We start from the raw sequence: 17,206 nt of genomic DNA, 5'->3' as shown, positions 1-17,206 counted from the left end.
ATGTAACAAATATATACTATGTTGACTGGGGACACATACATATATTAATATGATCTGTGAAATGTTTCCAAATGATTTCTACATTTTATAGCAATTCTATTTTAAGTACTTTTATGAATTTAATTATACTCTCAAAATCAGTGTCCGTAATAGCAATCCCTAAAGCAAGTTACGATGATTTCCCAGTGGCTCTGCCCATCAGTAACATAAATGTTTACTTATTTATGTGGCCTAAAAGGGAACATTGTGCACAGTAATTTTCTTTGAACAGGGGTCGTGTAGTTTTCAGTCACAATCTGAAACATGACTATAGTTGAATATTAAAACGAAAACAAAAGCAGGTAGCGAGCATATTATGATTACAGCCCTTCGCTCATACACTACTGCAGATAGAACACTAGCAGTGAGTGTGCTCACTGGCCCCATTAAGAGGTCTGACACTGAACACCTCCCCGAGGATGATGTTCATCATCCTCATGTGCTTCTGCATTTTAATGGCGCCATCTTTCCTGATTTCGATCAAAGTCCGCTAATTCTACCTGGTCCATTTCATCAGTCTCTTCTACTTCCTTCCTCTCAAGTAGGAGTTTTTGCAGCAGAGTTTATCATGGGAGAGAAAGCCATTCTCAGGAAAGTTTACCTTAAATTCAACAATTAGGCAACCCTTTCCACGTGGTCTATGATAAATTGGCGTGCCTTCATTTAGCACACACTTGATTTGTCCATGCTTGACAATCCGACCTGGGTGGGAAGTGATGACTGTGGTTTGGTTGTCAAGAGTAGATACTGGCTTTTGGAAATGACATAGCACCTCGACCAGCTGTAGATCCGTACACATGGAAGGGTCTTCCCGTCGTCAGTCAAAAACCAGCAGGGCCCTTCTGATTGTGACCAGCAGTGTCAGTCTGAGCTGCCACCTGGGCCTGTGCTCTCATCTGCACACGTGCATCAGCTTGGCTGAACTGACTAATCATGTGGGAGAGTCCCCTAGTTAGTGGCCCATCCGTCTCAGCTGATTCTTAAATACCCTAAGTCAGTCCTCTGCTGGGACAGTGGAGTTCAGCATAATCAGCACAGCCCACTGGACTATGAAAATATCTCTCTCCATTTGGCGGTGCCCTTTTGTGCAGATGCATAGCGGTGACAGTCAGACACAACCAAGGAGGAACAATCAACCCCTTTTAGGTGGACTGGCTACAAAGCTATGTATCTGGTTTCAATTAGCTTTGCAAAAATGTAGAAAAAAATTTAATTTTGAACACCAGCCAGTACCTGAAAAGCTTGCCTTCCCACTTTTATTCCTGTGCAATGTATCAACTCCATTTTTTTGAGTTAAGAAGGTGTATGTATCAAAACAGGACACATTTTAAAAGACAGAATCCGAGTGAGGAGTAACAGGTCTACATTAATTAATTATACAATCATTGGGTACCTTTAATTTGCCAAATACTGTATCCCACACTCATATGTCAACAAGCTTATACTCATAAGACAGATTGTACATTTGATAACATAAAAACAAATAAAGTATAGTCTTCATCAGATATTCAGATGAACAAACAAAGGAGCCAATAAAGAAAGACATAAAATAATTGCAACAGAATCTCTCTAGTTCTGTGCCTGGTGGTTAGTTCACGAAATCTCCAATTAAAGCAGGAATTATAAATAAACTGAAAATAAATAGGCATTTTATTTTAACTAAAACATACAAACGAACTTTCATTCACTAATATTTTAACAGAATAAATAAGGGTATTCTTTAAGTAAAAAGTCCACTGGTTGTAATTCTGTGTTTTCTTATTTGCTAAACCACATTCATAATGTACAATGTTCCATTTCAGTTATAGCTGCAAGGCAATCTAATTGCAGAGTGCATAGAGATTTTTTTTCCCCAATCTTCTACAACTGTCTTGCCCACATCAAATTAGATAATTATAAACAATAACAGTAAGAACTAGTCTTAGCTGAGTATTTGCAGAGCATTTTACTTGATTTTCATAGGAATAACTATCTTTTTAAACAGCTGTATTTCATTAGTTCATATACTGTTGAATCAAATTATGCAATTACAGTAACAAAAGTGACATAAACCGGTTTGGGAAGAAACAGCCTGACCCTTGGTAACTGTGCAATTCCACCATCCAAGCATACCTGGGAATAATCCTAGGGGCAGGTACTTCATGTGCCGTGGAGAGCCGTAAGTTCATCATCAAGTTCATCGTCAGTTCATCACTAGATAGAGATTGGTTAGGAGAGCTTGTACTGTCAAGTCTTGCTGAGTATGTTCGACATGCTAGGCTCTGTGGAAGTTCATTGGGCTTATCCTGTCTTGATGAATTCACAGTCTAGTGAAGAAGACAGATGTATAAATAAGTAATGACAGTATAGTATTATGTCGAAGAATGTATGAGTATCTGAGATTGGGAAGGAAGGTTGGGCTAACTGTATGGAGACAGGGGGAATGGGGCACAGTAGGGGACGTTTGACCTGAATATTGCAAGATGCATCGGATTTTGCTAAACTGAAGAGGGACAAATCTAGTCTACAAATACGGGCTGAGGTTTCACAAATTCATGGCCATGTGGGAAGCGGCCATGAAACTTGTCCCACTGGGGCCTCTCAGATACTAGGCAACCTGTTATTATCACTGGAAGTGAAGTATAAGAAGAGTGTTATGGAAGGATGGAAAATGGAAAGGTTAGTTCCAGCCAGGTGTGTGTGTGATGGCTGGAGGATGCAATGGATTGGGAAGGGCCCCCTGGAGAAGGTGACATTTGAGCATTCATCGTGCAATAAACCATTTCAGACAGGGCTGGCATTATTGTAGAGTACGGCCAACCCCTGATTCTGATGTCTGGGGCAACCACAGAGATTGTTGAAAGGGATATACAATCTAGAGAACTTGGCTTGCCTGCTTGGTGGAAAGTTTTCTCTCTGTAGTTGCGATCTTTTACACGAAGCACAGAGGATATGGGACCCACAGATTCTGGGTTTCTTCATGCTGGGAAAAACTTCAAACTCAGCCACTGAAAGGTGTGGAAACTCAGTGAATCAAAGCTGAGAGGAAAAGAATCTGGCATGTCACAGAAAAAGAGACATTTTTATTGCCCTACTTTGGGTCAGATCCGCAGAGTGATTTGTTGAAAAGTAGCACAGTCCCTGAAGAAGTAGGACACCTGGTAACCCTTATTTTAGTAGAAAGGCCAAATCCGGCCAAAGCCAGAGTAGTCGGTGATTCCTGCTTTCCTGAAGTTGTGAAAAACCCACTCCGATCCCTGGTGGACCCTCTTTACTCAGGAAATGCCATTAAGTATAATGATTGAAATCCTAAAAACCGTAGCAATAAAATAATTAAGGCACTCATCACTTGCCAAGAAACACTTTATTTTGCTCTCTTAGGACGAGGAAGCATGCTTCGAGTGCAGCTGGCAGAACCCACTTGTGCAGAAGAATTAGTGATGATTTCAGTCAAACTTCGACAAATCAAAGAATTATCTAAACATCTGTCTTATAGCCCTTGGTTAAAAAAAAAAGTAGTTTGACACAGATAAGTTTTTTTTTTCCTTGTGAAACTTCTTTGTGAAGATGATAGAGTGTCTTGAAGAAACTGAGTAAGTCTCACATCCACTGGACATCAAAGCCCATACTCGGCATTTCAAGACAATTCTGATAATCATTATTTATTCTTTTTAAAGGGTATTTTGTCACTAGACTATGCAGGCAAGGATCTGACATCTTTGACATATAATTAAGTCTAATCCTACTGCGTATCAGCATGGCCTGGGGGCCCTTGACCTCTCTAAGCCTCAGCTTAGTTACATGGAAAATGGGTACAAGAATATTCAACCAGCTTATCTCTTAGTATTGCTGTTGAGCTGCTACAGCAGAGTGCTTTGGAAACTGCAAAGCACTAATCAAGTTAAAAGTATTAATATGCAATTTTGCGTGACACTCACTGGGGATATTCTGATGCAATTATACTTTCACGAACTGCTGGTGGGGGTATCGAGTTACATAAACCGGATTGGAAATGCTTTGTTAATGTGTGCATCACCAACAGCATTAGATCTCCTTGGGCTCTTTCTTAATAGCCCCGTATTGGCAAAATATTGGAGTGAGCTCTTCAGCTTTTATAGTGGCTATGTGTTCTACATTAAATTCCATCTGAGAACTTGAATAGACTTTTAAAAATTGAATTCAAGCTAACTCCACAAGCTTTAAACTTCTTGATTGTCACAGAAGCAAACTAGGTATAGAATGGTTATCTCTGTGCTGGGATCAAACCTGAATCAGAAATTCTGGAGAGAGGGTCTAGCCATCTGTGTTTTAATAATCCTCCCCCGCCCCTGCTCTGATTAGAGGAACCACTGACAGAGGAGTAAATAACAATGAGGAGTTGATAGCTTTTGCATTTATTCATTGACTCACTCAAAAAAGTGTAAAAAGGCATCTTTTATGAAGCAGATGCCATTCTAGAAAGACGTGGAGGGAGAGCAGTAAAAAAGATGGGCAGAGCACCTGCCTGCACGGAGCGTTTGTTCTGAAAGGAACCAACTAAACATAGAAATGCATGATGTAACGGAAAGTGGTGATAGATGCTCTGACGACAAGGCAGGATAAGGGGAAAGAGCAAGGGAGCCTCAGGGAAGGCTTCTCCCAGGAGGCGATATTTGAGCTCACCTCAATGAAGTGAGAGGCTATTTTAAAGAGGGCAGCCCATGGGTGGGGCCAGCAGGAGAGTTTAACAGGAGATGAATAGGACACCAGGCTGAGTTCTTTCCTACCCTTTGACTTCAGCTTTTCTGCACAAATTTGATTCATTTTTTTCCTCCGCAAATGAGACTCTGCTCCTTCTGCAGGACGGGGAGGAGCCACTTGTAGGTATACAAACACTTGGACTTGGTTCGAACGTAAAGTCCCAAGAAAGGAGTCTCCCTGACACTCCTCTGCTCCAGACCTCCTCCTGGCTTCCTACCTCCTGGGGAGGAAAAGCTCCCCCAAACCTAATCTCCTATTGCATCTCAGACCCATTCTCTCCATCACTTACCTGCCCTCAGCCCCCCCAGGCCTCCTTCAGTTTTTCCAGGTCTTCCACTTCAAGGTCTCTGCTCAGACTCAGCCTTGGCATGTCTTCTTCCTCCCACCTGGAGCGTTTTTTCTTCTAAATATCCTCTTGGCTTGCATCCTTCTCTCCTTCAGGCCATTACTCAAATGTCACGTTCTCCAAGAGGTCTTCCCTAAGACTCTATAGAGAAAGTTCCACCTCCTTTGTCTTTCTCTGCACTACTTTTCCCCTTTGTGCTTATGCACATCAAATATTCTCTCTTATGGATTTTGATTATTTGGTTTACTTTTTATTTCCCTTTCACTGGAATTTAAGCCCTAGGAAGACAGGGACTTCCATCTGTTCTGTTCACGTTTTTATCACCAGCTCCTCAAACAATGCCTGGCACAGAGGAAGTGGTTAATGAATGTTTGATGAATGAATAAGTGATGCCAAGGGGTAACAGGTAATGTTCTCTAACGCTTGTGAATTGCAGGTGAGTGGAGGGTGGGGATTATAAGGCAATGGGAAGGCTTACAGCTGGGTGGGGTAAGAAATGTTTCACTTGGCAGTGAGACTGTCAACACTTGAGGCTTCAGTCTTAGTCTTCAGCCTTGAGAAAGTGGCTGAAACTTTCTGGGGCTCTACTTTGTTTTCTGTAACAGAGACAGAGCAGTAGAAGGAGGACTGTTTAGAGTCACAGGGAGAGGACTAAACATATCTGTGGACACCTCTAGCTCTTCCTCTGTAATGCAGTGTCTGTAACCCAAAGACCCAAACTGTGGAGCAGAGTATTTCGTTGTCTATATGGAAATTTATTCAAATATACCTAAGGATAAACAATGCGGTGCATGTGTGGGTTGATTCATTTTGCACTGTGTTCCAGGACTCTTAGCGTGTGAAGCACCCGTTGCAGAAGTGGTGCGTGAAGCACTTCATAGGTCTTTATCATGATCCATATGTATTAGTTGTATTAGTTTTCTGTTACTGAATGACAAATTACTGGAAACAGAGGGGCTGAAAGCCATATGCATTTAAAACCTCATGGTTTCCATGGACTAGAGCCCTGTGCAGAGTTTAACTGGGCCTTCTGCTCTGGGTTTCACAAACCTGCAGTCAAGGTGTTGGTCAAGATGGGGGTCTTATCTGATGCTTGGGTTCCTTGTCAAAGGTCACGTGGTTGTTGACAGAACTCATTTCCTTGCATTTGTAGGCTTGCTTATTTAAGGCCAGCAGGAGAATCTCTTTCAGTGAAGGCCTGGACTCTTTTCTAAAAGGCTGACCTAATTAGATGAGGCCCACCCTGGAAAAACTCTCTTTTGATGAACTCAAAGTCAAGTGACTGGGGACTTTAATATATTTGCACACTCTCTTCACTTTTGCCATATCATAGAATCTAATCTTGGGAGTGATATCTCATCACCTTTGCCATATTCTGTTGGTTAGAAGCAAGTTACATGTACTTCTCATGCTCAAGAGAAGGTGATTATACATGGTCATGGGTCACTGGGGGTCATCTTAGAATTCTGCTGGTCATGCCGTACTACAGAGTTGGGTAACTCTGAGATGTGAGAGAGAATTTTCCATTTTGGAGACAAGAAGTATTCAGACTTTGGTTGCCTAGGGAGATTTTATGGACCCCACGGCACCTGCATTAAGGATGTGTAGAACCTGCTAACCCAGCTGCCCAACACCCTTGAAGGAGTTGTTACTCAGGGCCAGAGCATCATTGGTCTGATGGTAACCACTTCACAGAGGGGCTTTTCTGCCCAACTTGACTGCAGCTGCCTGGTCCTGTTGTCAGGTTTCACCTGCCTTAGCACGTATGTTTCTTGTAAGGCACATGTCAGAGTGCCAACAGGGTTTACAATGCCTGTTCTTGTGCTTGTTTATAAATAAATGTGGAAGTTTGAGCAAAGTTTAGTCTAGATTTGCATTCATGGAAAAGACCACTTGATAGTGAAATTGTAGGAGAAAAAACTGTAGCTACCGTCTACCTCTCATCCCAGGTGACCATGTATATTTACCAAAATACTGAGAAGCAGATTGGCTTAGGTTCTTTCACCTAAGAAATCATTAGGGTGCTTACATTTTGCATTGTCACACGTTTGAGGTTGCCAAAAAAGACTAGAAGGCTCAGTTAACAGTTAAATCACAAAATTGTGTACCAATTAATGAAACTTAAAAATAGCATGATAATGATGTTGGGAAAAAATGTACTCTGGGGAAACTTTTCAGTTGGAAAGTCTGCCTCTTTATTCAGAGTTCTAAATATCTTCCTGAACGAGTCAACCTACAAATGTAAACGTCCAGTTCTATAGACTTGCTGAATCTTTCAGTTGCTTCCGTTTCCTGAGGGATTGATCTCACCTTATCTAAAATCTCAAATACCTTTTAAGAGAATAATTGGCTACAAAACTCTTAACTAATTTTGTGTAATTCTGTTTATGGTAATGATCCTGGAGTCACGTGTTATACACAGAAGTTTAATGAGGATGTTGCAGTATCTGATACCATGTTGAAAACAGAAAGTATAAAACTTCTTCTAAAGCTCTCCAATTAAAATATCTCTTTTGAAAATAAGCTGCACTTTGCAAAATGGGTATATTGGAAGTTTGTTCATTAGGAAAATCCCCCCACTCTAGACTCCTAAACTTCCCTAGTTGAATTGAAAAAGAAACCAAACAGACCAACAGGAAGAGAAATATTATCAATATTTTGAGTCAGTTCTGTCTTTAGTTCATCAAGTCCCTAAGTACTGATATCTGAGTATCTGCTGTTCCATAACTCCCTTAGTCTTTCTTTTCTGTTTGTTTGCTGTGTTTTGTGGCTGTTAATTAATTGATTGAGCATTCCTTCTATCTCTGAATTTGTTTAAAATATCAAGTGAGTCTTGTGACCACCATCAGCTGCAAACATAGCATCAATTAACTTACCAAAACAGAGCGTTTGGTGATTAATCCGTAATGACAGGGCTGTTCTCCCGAATGATTAAATTCATTATTAAACAGCCAGAGGTAGAGTGCTTTCCATGGAAGATTTATTGCTCTGGAATTACCTTTCTCCCTTGTACTGAGGAAGCTGGATCTGGTAAATGAGAAAGATGAAGATGCAAGGGGCTCCTTTTTAAAGGATGATGATGGTTCTTTTTTAGATGGCTAGTCTATATTCTGAATGCCTCAGCCCCTCAAAATAAAGTACCTCTTTAAACATGTGTCCTCTTTGGTCATTCACAAAGCAGTTAGGACTGCTTTATTATCACAGAGTGAAGTAGTGGGCATCTACGAGGATCCTGTGTGTGAGCCAGGCTGGGAAGATGATTGTCCTTGATCTTTGGTACCACGTTGTTACACCTTATCACCAGCAAGGCTGGACTTGGGTCGTAACTTTCTAAATGGTTTCTGTGCCCATTCGCCCCTCTACAAGCCTTCTACAAGCCTATTCATAGCCAAAATAATCTCCCTGGCTGTGTTCTGGTCTCCTTTGTGCAGAATTTATACTCTGTATTCTAAATCATTCCCACACACACACACACTGCAGAATAGCCTTAAACCTTCCCTGTATCTAAATTCTATTCATTCTTTCATTTCATTCTTTACAGTTTTCCTATTCACCTAAGCCCCAGGTGGCATCCCTTTCCTCATTGTCTGTATGATTTGCGGCATTTAAAGGAGCTCTTTCTGTAACTTAACGTTATTTCTGGATGTTTGTTTTGAATCTTTTGGGAACATGCAGGTGCCCCGAGGGTAGAGAAGTCCAGACTCTTACTTCATTGTGCCCTGTGTTTCACAGTGGGTCAGGCAAGGAGTGTCTTTGTAAATAGACCAATACCACTCTCTGAGATTTCTTGGGAAGGTGACATGACTTCAGTTATTCTGTCAAGCTGCCTTCCTGTTCATCTCATGCATACTCATTTGAAGATACACGAAGAACTCCTGAACCTACTGCTGTATGGGGCACTGTTAAAAGATGTAGAGCACAGATAGCAAAGGATGGGGGGGGGAGATGGGGGGTACATACAATGAAATCCAATACCCTATGCTGCTTTCCATTGATCCTTACCTTGTTTTATTTGCCTACTGATTTGTTTGTTTTGTAGACAGGAGAAATATGAATGCTGGGCTCCAGATCTTACCATGCAACCTGGGTTGTGACTCAAGTTCTCTGAGCGCTCCTCTCCTCGTCTTAAACTTAGACATGTGAATGCCTATGCCAGTGAGTGGCTGGGCAAGCTAAGTAGCGTAGTGAGTGTAAAACAACTTGCAAAGTGACTAGCTTAAAATAGATGCCCGAGAGATCTCGGTTTTCTCCTCAAACTGTAAATCAGTCTTCGAGTCATTTGAGTGGGAAGGAAGGAGAGTGATATAACTTTATTATTGGTTATTTAGGATATTATTCAAACTGACATTATAGGCTGTCAGTTTTGAGCATGGGAGATTTAATCACAACTGTGATTATCTATTTTTGAAGAGTCGCTGCTTTTGCGGTGTTTGACCCAACAACAAGAGGACCGATGGGTAGAAAGAGAGGATAAATCGTTCAAGGCAGCTCTGTGTATTAGTAAAAGTACAGTCACATGTGCTGACAGAACTTTAATTTTGCAATTGGCATTCACCCTTTTTAAAACTCACTCTTAATATTGTAACAGCGCAGGATCTAATAATTACAAGCTTTTTAAAGAGACATGCTTCAGAACAAAAACAGTAATAATAATGCCGATGATGGTAATAAACATTTTGGCATTTCTAGTATTCCTTCTTCAGTTTCAGGTTGATGGCAAAGTTTAAGTGTTTTTTTCCCCAAATTGGTTGGATACATTCCAGTGGAAACCATAAGGCTGATGTTGGTATTTTGTAAGAATTCCTTTTTCTCTTTAGCATCCCTTCAGCTACGTATTCCCTGGACCCTGCTCCTCATAAACCTCCTGGGATTTCCCTTCCATTCACTAGTAGGTGAGGCAATTTGCAGTCCCTTCCTATGTTGAGATCAAAGCTAGAGATAATGACTTTCCATTGTTACGCCAGGGAAATGATCAAAACAACAAAATAGCCTCTGAACAATGGCTTCTTAATTGCAAGGGAGGAAGTATCTTCAGCAAGAGTCCCTCCGACCCAAACTCTTTCTGGAATTGTCTTCCACCCAGAAAGAATGCAGGAAAAACATGGCCATTTCCAAGAATATTTGAACACTTCAAAGAAGTATTCTTTCTAACTTAAAGGCCAAAAGACGTAGAGAAAAAGAAGGAAAAAAAAATAAAGAAATGAGAGAGTACTCTTAAAAGTCGGCCACAAGAAAAATTAATTTCTCTTGCCTTCTCTGGGATGGTCAAACCCACAGAGTATGGAATCCAGCTGTCTTTGATGTTTGTCCTAGCAGTTTTATCTGCGAAGAAAACACAGCATGATAAACACTGAGATTTCCCAAAGGGAGGGGAGTTTGTGGCTTCTTAAAATGGAAAGTGTTACATGTACTTGAGTAAAGCTGATTAATGAGTCTTGCTTGTAAATTTTGCCAAGGTCAACAGATCCTGGTGGTAGAACATATACACAAATTATAAAAGACACGGCATCTGAGTTTTTTCCTTCTTCTGTTCCTTTTTTCTTCCCCTTAGGAGTTCTGTGACCATATATAGCCATGGCATCGGCTTACAGTTTGTAGGATTAAAGTTTTCTGTTTAGATTCAGAGATGAAAGTCTGGACTGAATGTGATTATTGTAAATATTTTCGGTTGCTGGTAGCAAGCTTTCTAATCCTTCCTGCATTAAGAGGGGCTTATTGTAATTTTCTTCTTTTTAAATTACTCGACTTTTGCAGCCACCCGTCCCTTGGAAAAGCATTGAATTTGCTCTTAAGAGAATAAACAATACTTATGAATTAAGAAATGGGTAGGACGTTGCATCTCGGTTTTATTCTACGAATATAGCCCTGCTTTCGGTTCTCAGTGCCTGCCTGGGAGACCGACTCTGGACCTCGTTCTGTTGTAAAACTGTGTTGTCTGGCTGCAGGGCTGCTGCTATGGCAACAGAGGAACCAGGGATGTCACATGCTCAGAGTCTGCCTGCCAGAGACAGCGTTTCCACAGAACAGGGTCAACTCTGCGTGGAGACAATTTTACACACCCCATCCCAAAGAAATAGAGTTTAACCTTTCGTTCTTTCATGTTCCCTCTTGAAATATATTTGTCTCCATTTGTTCTATCTCTAGAATCAGATAAAACCTCATACTAATAGAAAGAGCTAGGATTTATTGAGCATTTACTATGTGCATGTTCTATGGATTGTGCTTTCCTTTCATGATCTCATTCAGTTCTCACAAAAAATCCTAAGAGGTAAAAGATATTATTTTCATTTTGCTTCTAGGAGTTGGGAAACTGAGGCTTGATAAAATTGAAGTCAACCTTTGCCAGACCCTTACCCTGTGTTCAGAGCCATTGAAAACTATACATGACTTCCCCAGTCGGGTCTCTGATAGTGGGCAGGACTGTCCTGAGCCTTGGCCCCTTTTCCTCTTGTTTCTCCTCCTCAATTCCCTCCCGATTTCTGAAGCTGTGATGGTATTATGAAACACAGCAATGCAGAAATTTAGCTTGAGAAATTCTCTTCCTCTTTATCAAAAGCTGATCCCTAGACCAGAAGGAAAATGCAAGTCTGTGCTTGAAATCCAAGTTCTTGGGTGACAAACCGGAAATGAAGTAAACTGGGAGCATTCCAGAAGTGGGGCTCGGGCCACGAGCGTCACACTTAGAAATCCCTGAACTTCGGGCACAGGTGTTAAAAAGAGATCCTTCCTGGTTATCGCCCTCCTTAAAACTCAGCTTTCTAAATCTCAGAAGGAGCAGGGGCAGGACTGGGGGTCTTAGTTCTCCCAAATCAGAAGATGATGTGTCAGCGGTCCTTACAGCTATGGAAATCTCAGGGGTGTTTTCAGATGATTAATAGTGTGCTAAATACAAAAGCTACATAAGATGCACTGAATGTAGAATCGTGAGCTTCTGGTTAAAATTCCTCAACCCCCCAAGTATCTTAACTTCTCTCTCAGTTTCATTGTTTCTAAAGTGGAGATGATAATAGTAATATGGTCTTAATAATTCTGTTCATAATAAAGTTATCATAATTTTTAAAAATACAGGGTGATGGTGCTTTGTAAATTCTAAGACACTAAAGTTGGGATTCATTTCTTGAGACACAACCAAGAATATAATAGAGGCTTTCTTTGCTTCCATTGTAATCTATTTATAGGTTTAGTGTACTTCGTAAATTTAACACATTTTGTAATTCATTATTAGAGATAAACACATCTTTTAGCAAGAAGCTTAAGTCAGACTAATAAGAACATCTAAGAAGTCGAATTGTCACCAGGAGACTGTGTTAAACTTAGGAACAGCTTAGGCTGTTAATTACACAGGAAAAAACAAAGTCACTTCAAAAACAACAGGAGGCCAGTGAAGCCTACACACAGAGTTTGAGGTGAAATAAAGGGGAAAAGAGAAAAGAGACATCCCAGAGCCGTTTTGATAGAAGAAGTTGGTGGGGGGCTGTGCTGGAGGAAAGGTGGGAAATGCAAATTGATTTCCTAGGGATCTGGTGTCCTGTCCTCTGTTTAACTTGTGAAAAAATGTCTGAGCCCCAGGAACTCCCCAGCCTATGCTGTGGTCCAGAAGAAACTCTGAAAAGCGTATCACCCCTGCCTGCCCTTGCAGTGACTCAGTGCCAAGCACAGAGAGAAGAAATCCCTTTTCTTAATTTTAATAAGTATTATATTTCTCTTGAATCTGTTGCCCAGAATTTACATCCAGAATTTATAAATGTGCAGCTATTGGAATGCCATCTCTCTCCATGACATGTTCTCTAAGACTATCAGCATCATCACATATGTTGAATGGTTATCTCAACCTCTTTACCTCTTTGTGGTCTTTATTTCATAGATCTTTATCCTTCAGAATATATCACAAAGATACTAACTACTACATATAAAGTAGATAAACAATAAGGTCCTACCGTATAGCGCAAGGAACTATATTCAATAGCTTATAATAACCAATCATGAAAAAGAATATGAAAAGAGATATATACATGTATGACTGCATCACTGTGAAACTAACACAACATTGTAAATCAACTATACTTCAATAAAAAAAATTATGTCACAAAGATACGAACTAAAGGGTAAATGTTGATTGCTTTCTTCAGTGTTTCTAACCCGTGTTTTGTCTCCTTTCTTTGGTATCGCAGCAGTAAAGTAAAATTCCTTCTCATGGTGTTCAGCTCACAAAACATGCTGCCAGACTTAACCCACAGCTGATTCCCCAAATTGGCTCCAGCCAATGGCTCAACAATTTAACTGGAAAGACATTTATAAAAGCACTAAAGAGAATCCAAATGGACTTGCCAGAATTTTGTTTCTGGCATATTCCATAGTGTTGGTGTTGAAACACGTATTGAAATGGCTGACAAGCCACAGACAGAAGGACAGGGCCGTGGGGCTGGCTAACCCATGTCCCAGTAAGCACCACACCAGCTGAGCTTTGACCGGCGTAGGTGCAACGTCCCAAGACAACGGACAGCTGAAAAACCAGACAAAACTAAAATCAGCATTGCTAAAACGACCTGGTTTTCCATAAAGTGGAGACGTTGAAGCTCACACGCATTAATAATTAAGAGATGAAGTGCTGATGCTTCTGCTCCCAACGTCATGCTTTATGTCCTCGGCTGATGGTTGTCATGCAGTTGCTCTGTCCCTGAGCATCGTGGAGGTTGCAGACACAGTTGCAACAACCCGTCTTAGAGGATGGCAGCGTGAGGGTGGTAAGAACAGTAATAATAGGAAACATCCTCAATTTTAATAAGAAAGGAAGAGGATTATTCTAGAACTAGCAAATCCCATTTCTTCCCAATAAAATTCAATGTCAGAATGGTAATATGAATTAGGTTATATTTGTATGACTAGTATATTAAAAATCAAGTAGTATCTGATTAATATTAAATAGATGATAGAAGAAAACAGATCTGAATTTTGGTTTTGAAAAAGCATTAAGTGCATAATAAGGAAGTGGGAGACTGGCTTGGCTCCAGTTCCCGTGAACAAAATACGGAAGTTTTTGTTGCCTCCAAGCTCCGTGTGAGTCAGTGGTGTAATGTATCTGTGAACAAAGCTGGTGTAACCCTAGACTGCATCTTAGCAGAAGCAGTGTAACCAAGTCTTTAGATGTCATCGTCTCCCTGCACTTTGCATTGGGTAGATCACAGCTCGAGTATTCAATTCCATCTGGGACCTGCATGTTTAGATGTCATCGACAGTCTAGATGCATCTAGATGAGATGGTGAACAATTATGGCGGAGAGGCACGGACTGATAACACATGTCCATGTGTCTTACTTGAGAGTGAGTGGGCAGTTTTCAACAGGGTAAGGAAAAGACCTACTGTGCAGTTTGGTAAATTGTTTGCATTAGAAGAAGCAATTTACCAGCACTTATCAGAATAGCAAGGGCAGAAATGGGGTTGGACTGCTATGTCAAAAAGCCATAATTTGGAGGTTAAGTCAGTCGGGGAAGAGGGGCCATGTGGGTCCCATGCAGAGGGCAAAGCCAAGGTCAGAGTTGGATGTTAGAGCAGTTAGAGTGTAGTGTCAGAGAAGGTAAACCCCTCAGTGTCAGGAAACTCCAGGTTGGCTGGGAGACACAGACAGGAGGAGATTCGGAACTGTAGACTCAACATTTGGTTATGTCCAGGAAATAAATGGAGGCAGAGACAAGGAGGAGGAGCATGGAGGCCAGAAGGGGCACCTCAGGCCAGCACAGGTGAGAGAGCTGGGGCTGTTGATCCTCTATGGTACCGTCTGCTAGACCAAAGAAGAGCTGGTGTGAGCTTTTCCCATGGGAAAGCTTGTCTTTAGGGACCAGTACACTGGCAGGGGGCTGGGCTCACCAGAGGGGCCTTACAATTCTACCAGTTTGGCTTTCTGAAAAATCCCTAGGAAATCACCTAGAACCACAGTAATGCATCTCTCCTTTTTGGGTATCTTCAAACCCTTGAAAATCAGATGCCAAAATTTAATTTCCGGTGGACTTTTTAAAGATGTTTAATTTTAACGTATGTAACCTAAAACTGACAGATAAAGTGCTTTTAAGAGGACTTTTGATGGATTAAACTTGTTAATGACTGTCATTGGATTGCTGCCACACACTTTTTTTCTTTGTAATTCCCTGGCAATGACGGAATATCCCTAACCTGTAAACTGCATTTTCATCAACATTATCAAATGCCATTTATCAAAACAAAATAAAACAAACATAGCAATACACAGAAATAATGTTCTGGAGAGATCATAGTTCTGTATGGAGCAGCTGTGAATGGTGGAAAGGATACTGGAATTGGAGGAACAACAACAAAAAAAAGACCTAAGTTTTTGGTCTGAGAATTCCCACATGCCATTGGAATGACCTTGAGCAAGTTACATAATCCTCTTTAAGCCTGGTGCCTCATCTATGAAATGAAGATAATCACATCTGTAGAACAGTGTATCTGTGAGGGTGAAATTAGGGAATAAACATGACAATTAACATTTATTCCACACTTTATAATTTATAAAGCCATCCTAACATGTGTTACTCGGTTTGATCTTCATGAACAGCCTGGCGAGGCCATTTCCATTATTGTTGGGTTTATATTCTTATTTTTCTGATGAAGTAACTTCCCCCTAGATCACACACTGGCAAAACTGGGACTCATTTAACATGCACCACATAAACATTTACTTTGTGACTACTACGTTCCAGAACTATTTTAAGCAGCCCTGGCGACTGTGACAATAATAAAACGAAAAGCTAACATTTATTGAGTGCTTACTATAAACTGCCCTAAATATGTATGTGAATTTGCCCGTTTAACAGGGCCCTTATGTGAAATAAGTCTGACAGAAAAAAGCAAATGCTGTGTGGTTGCGCTTTATATATGAAAGTAGAATCCAAAGAAGATGAACTAAGGGAAACTAAATTAGAGCGGTTTTTACCAAAGGCTGAGGAGTGGAGGAAATGAGGAGATGTTGGTCAAGGGGTGTAACTTCTAGTTCTTACCTTCTCAAATACTTTCTGTTACCCTTTTCCCTGCTAACTCCCCCATCTTTCGCCTCAGTCCTTCATTACCAGCCTTCATTTTCCAGTCTTAATTTTTGTCTGAATGTTAGTACATTTATAAAGACCACCAGAGAACATGGTGAAGAATGCTCTTCTGGAACTGTTTCCAAGATGCCTTCTAAAACTGTTCATTTAGTGACAATATTTAATGTGACTCACAGAAGTCGTTTTCTTCATTCATTCACTACATGCTGAGTGCCTACTAGGCATTGTACTAGATGCTAGGGATGCGGTAATAAAGAATGGAAATGAAATAAAGTGAATACCAAAGGAGGACAGGATTTGCCCTCCTGGAGTTAGTTGTGTAGCAGAGGAGATAGACAATTAGACACTCAGTTACAATCGAGTGTGATGAGTTCTCTGACAGAGCATGTGTTGGAATCTTGGCGCGGTCACTTCTCACAGTGTCCAGGTGGGCAGGGGCGTTCCTCCCGACCTGTTACCTATGGCCACTTAGCACATTGGGCATTTGGTCGACTTCCATGATTCCCAGTGACTGCAGATGACACCATGGAGTCGAGAAGCATCACGCTGTCCCCAGTGTACAGGCAGTGAGTCACCTTAGAGGTGAGACCACTTTACAATGAGGTCTTGATTGCATCTGGGACCATCTTGATGCATACCAGTTGAGATCCCTTTCTGTCAAACTGCCAGGTACTGAATATTGTTCTAAATTTTTTTTCTTTTTAAAAGTTATTTCTTTAAAAAAAAAAAAAGGATTCCTTTAGGGATTCTACTAATGCCTAGGACAATTTTCAAGTGTTGAAGGAAGTGAAATGTTCGCATAAGGCCCACATTTGTCCAACAGATTTTCCAAATCAGAGCACTAAGCCCTCTTATACACCACGGAATCAATTTGTAATTTGACACTTGAAGTAAACGGCACATATAAAATGACTGGATGGCTGGTCATAACCATCAGTTCATTATCTGAACTGCCAGCAAGCACTTCATGCCCAGTGTGCTTAGAGAATATCAACTCTTCAGCTCCATTAGTGGACAATGGTCTCTTGAATTCACTGTTAACACC

The 17,206-nt window shown here is 40.9% G+C and overlaps 1 protein-coding gene and 1 pseudogene across 18 annotated transcripts in view; one reads left to right on the top strand and one right to left on the bottom strand.

Annotated features, from left to right (window-relative positions):
* SLC8A1 (solute carrier family 8 member A1) overlaps nucleotides 1-17,206 on the top strand; it is a 394,897-nt gene that overhangs the window by 125,236 nt on the left and 252,455 nt on the right. The gene's annotated exons all lie outside the window — the stretch shown is intronic.
* On the bottom strand, nucleotides 374-2,489 carry LOC141573424 (dnaJ homolog subfamily A member 1 pseudogene; annotated as a pseudogene).

The sequence above is a fragment of the Camelus bactrianus genome, chromosome 15 (assembly GCF_048773025.1).
Source record: "Camelus bactrianus isolate YW-2024 breed Bactrian camel chromosome 15, ASM4877302v1, whole genome shotgun sequence".
NCBI classification, from domain to species: domain Eukaryota; kingdom Metazoa; phylum Chordata; class Mammalia; order Artiodactyla; family Camelidae; genus Camelus; species Camelus bactrianus.
This window is presented reverse-complemented; position numbering and strand designations above follow the sequence as displayed.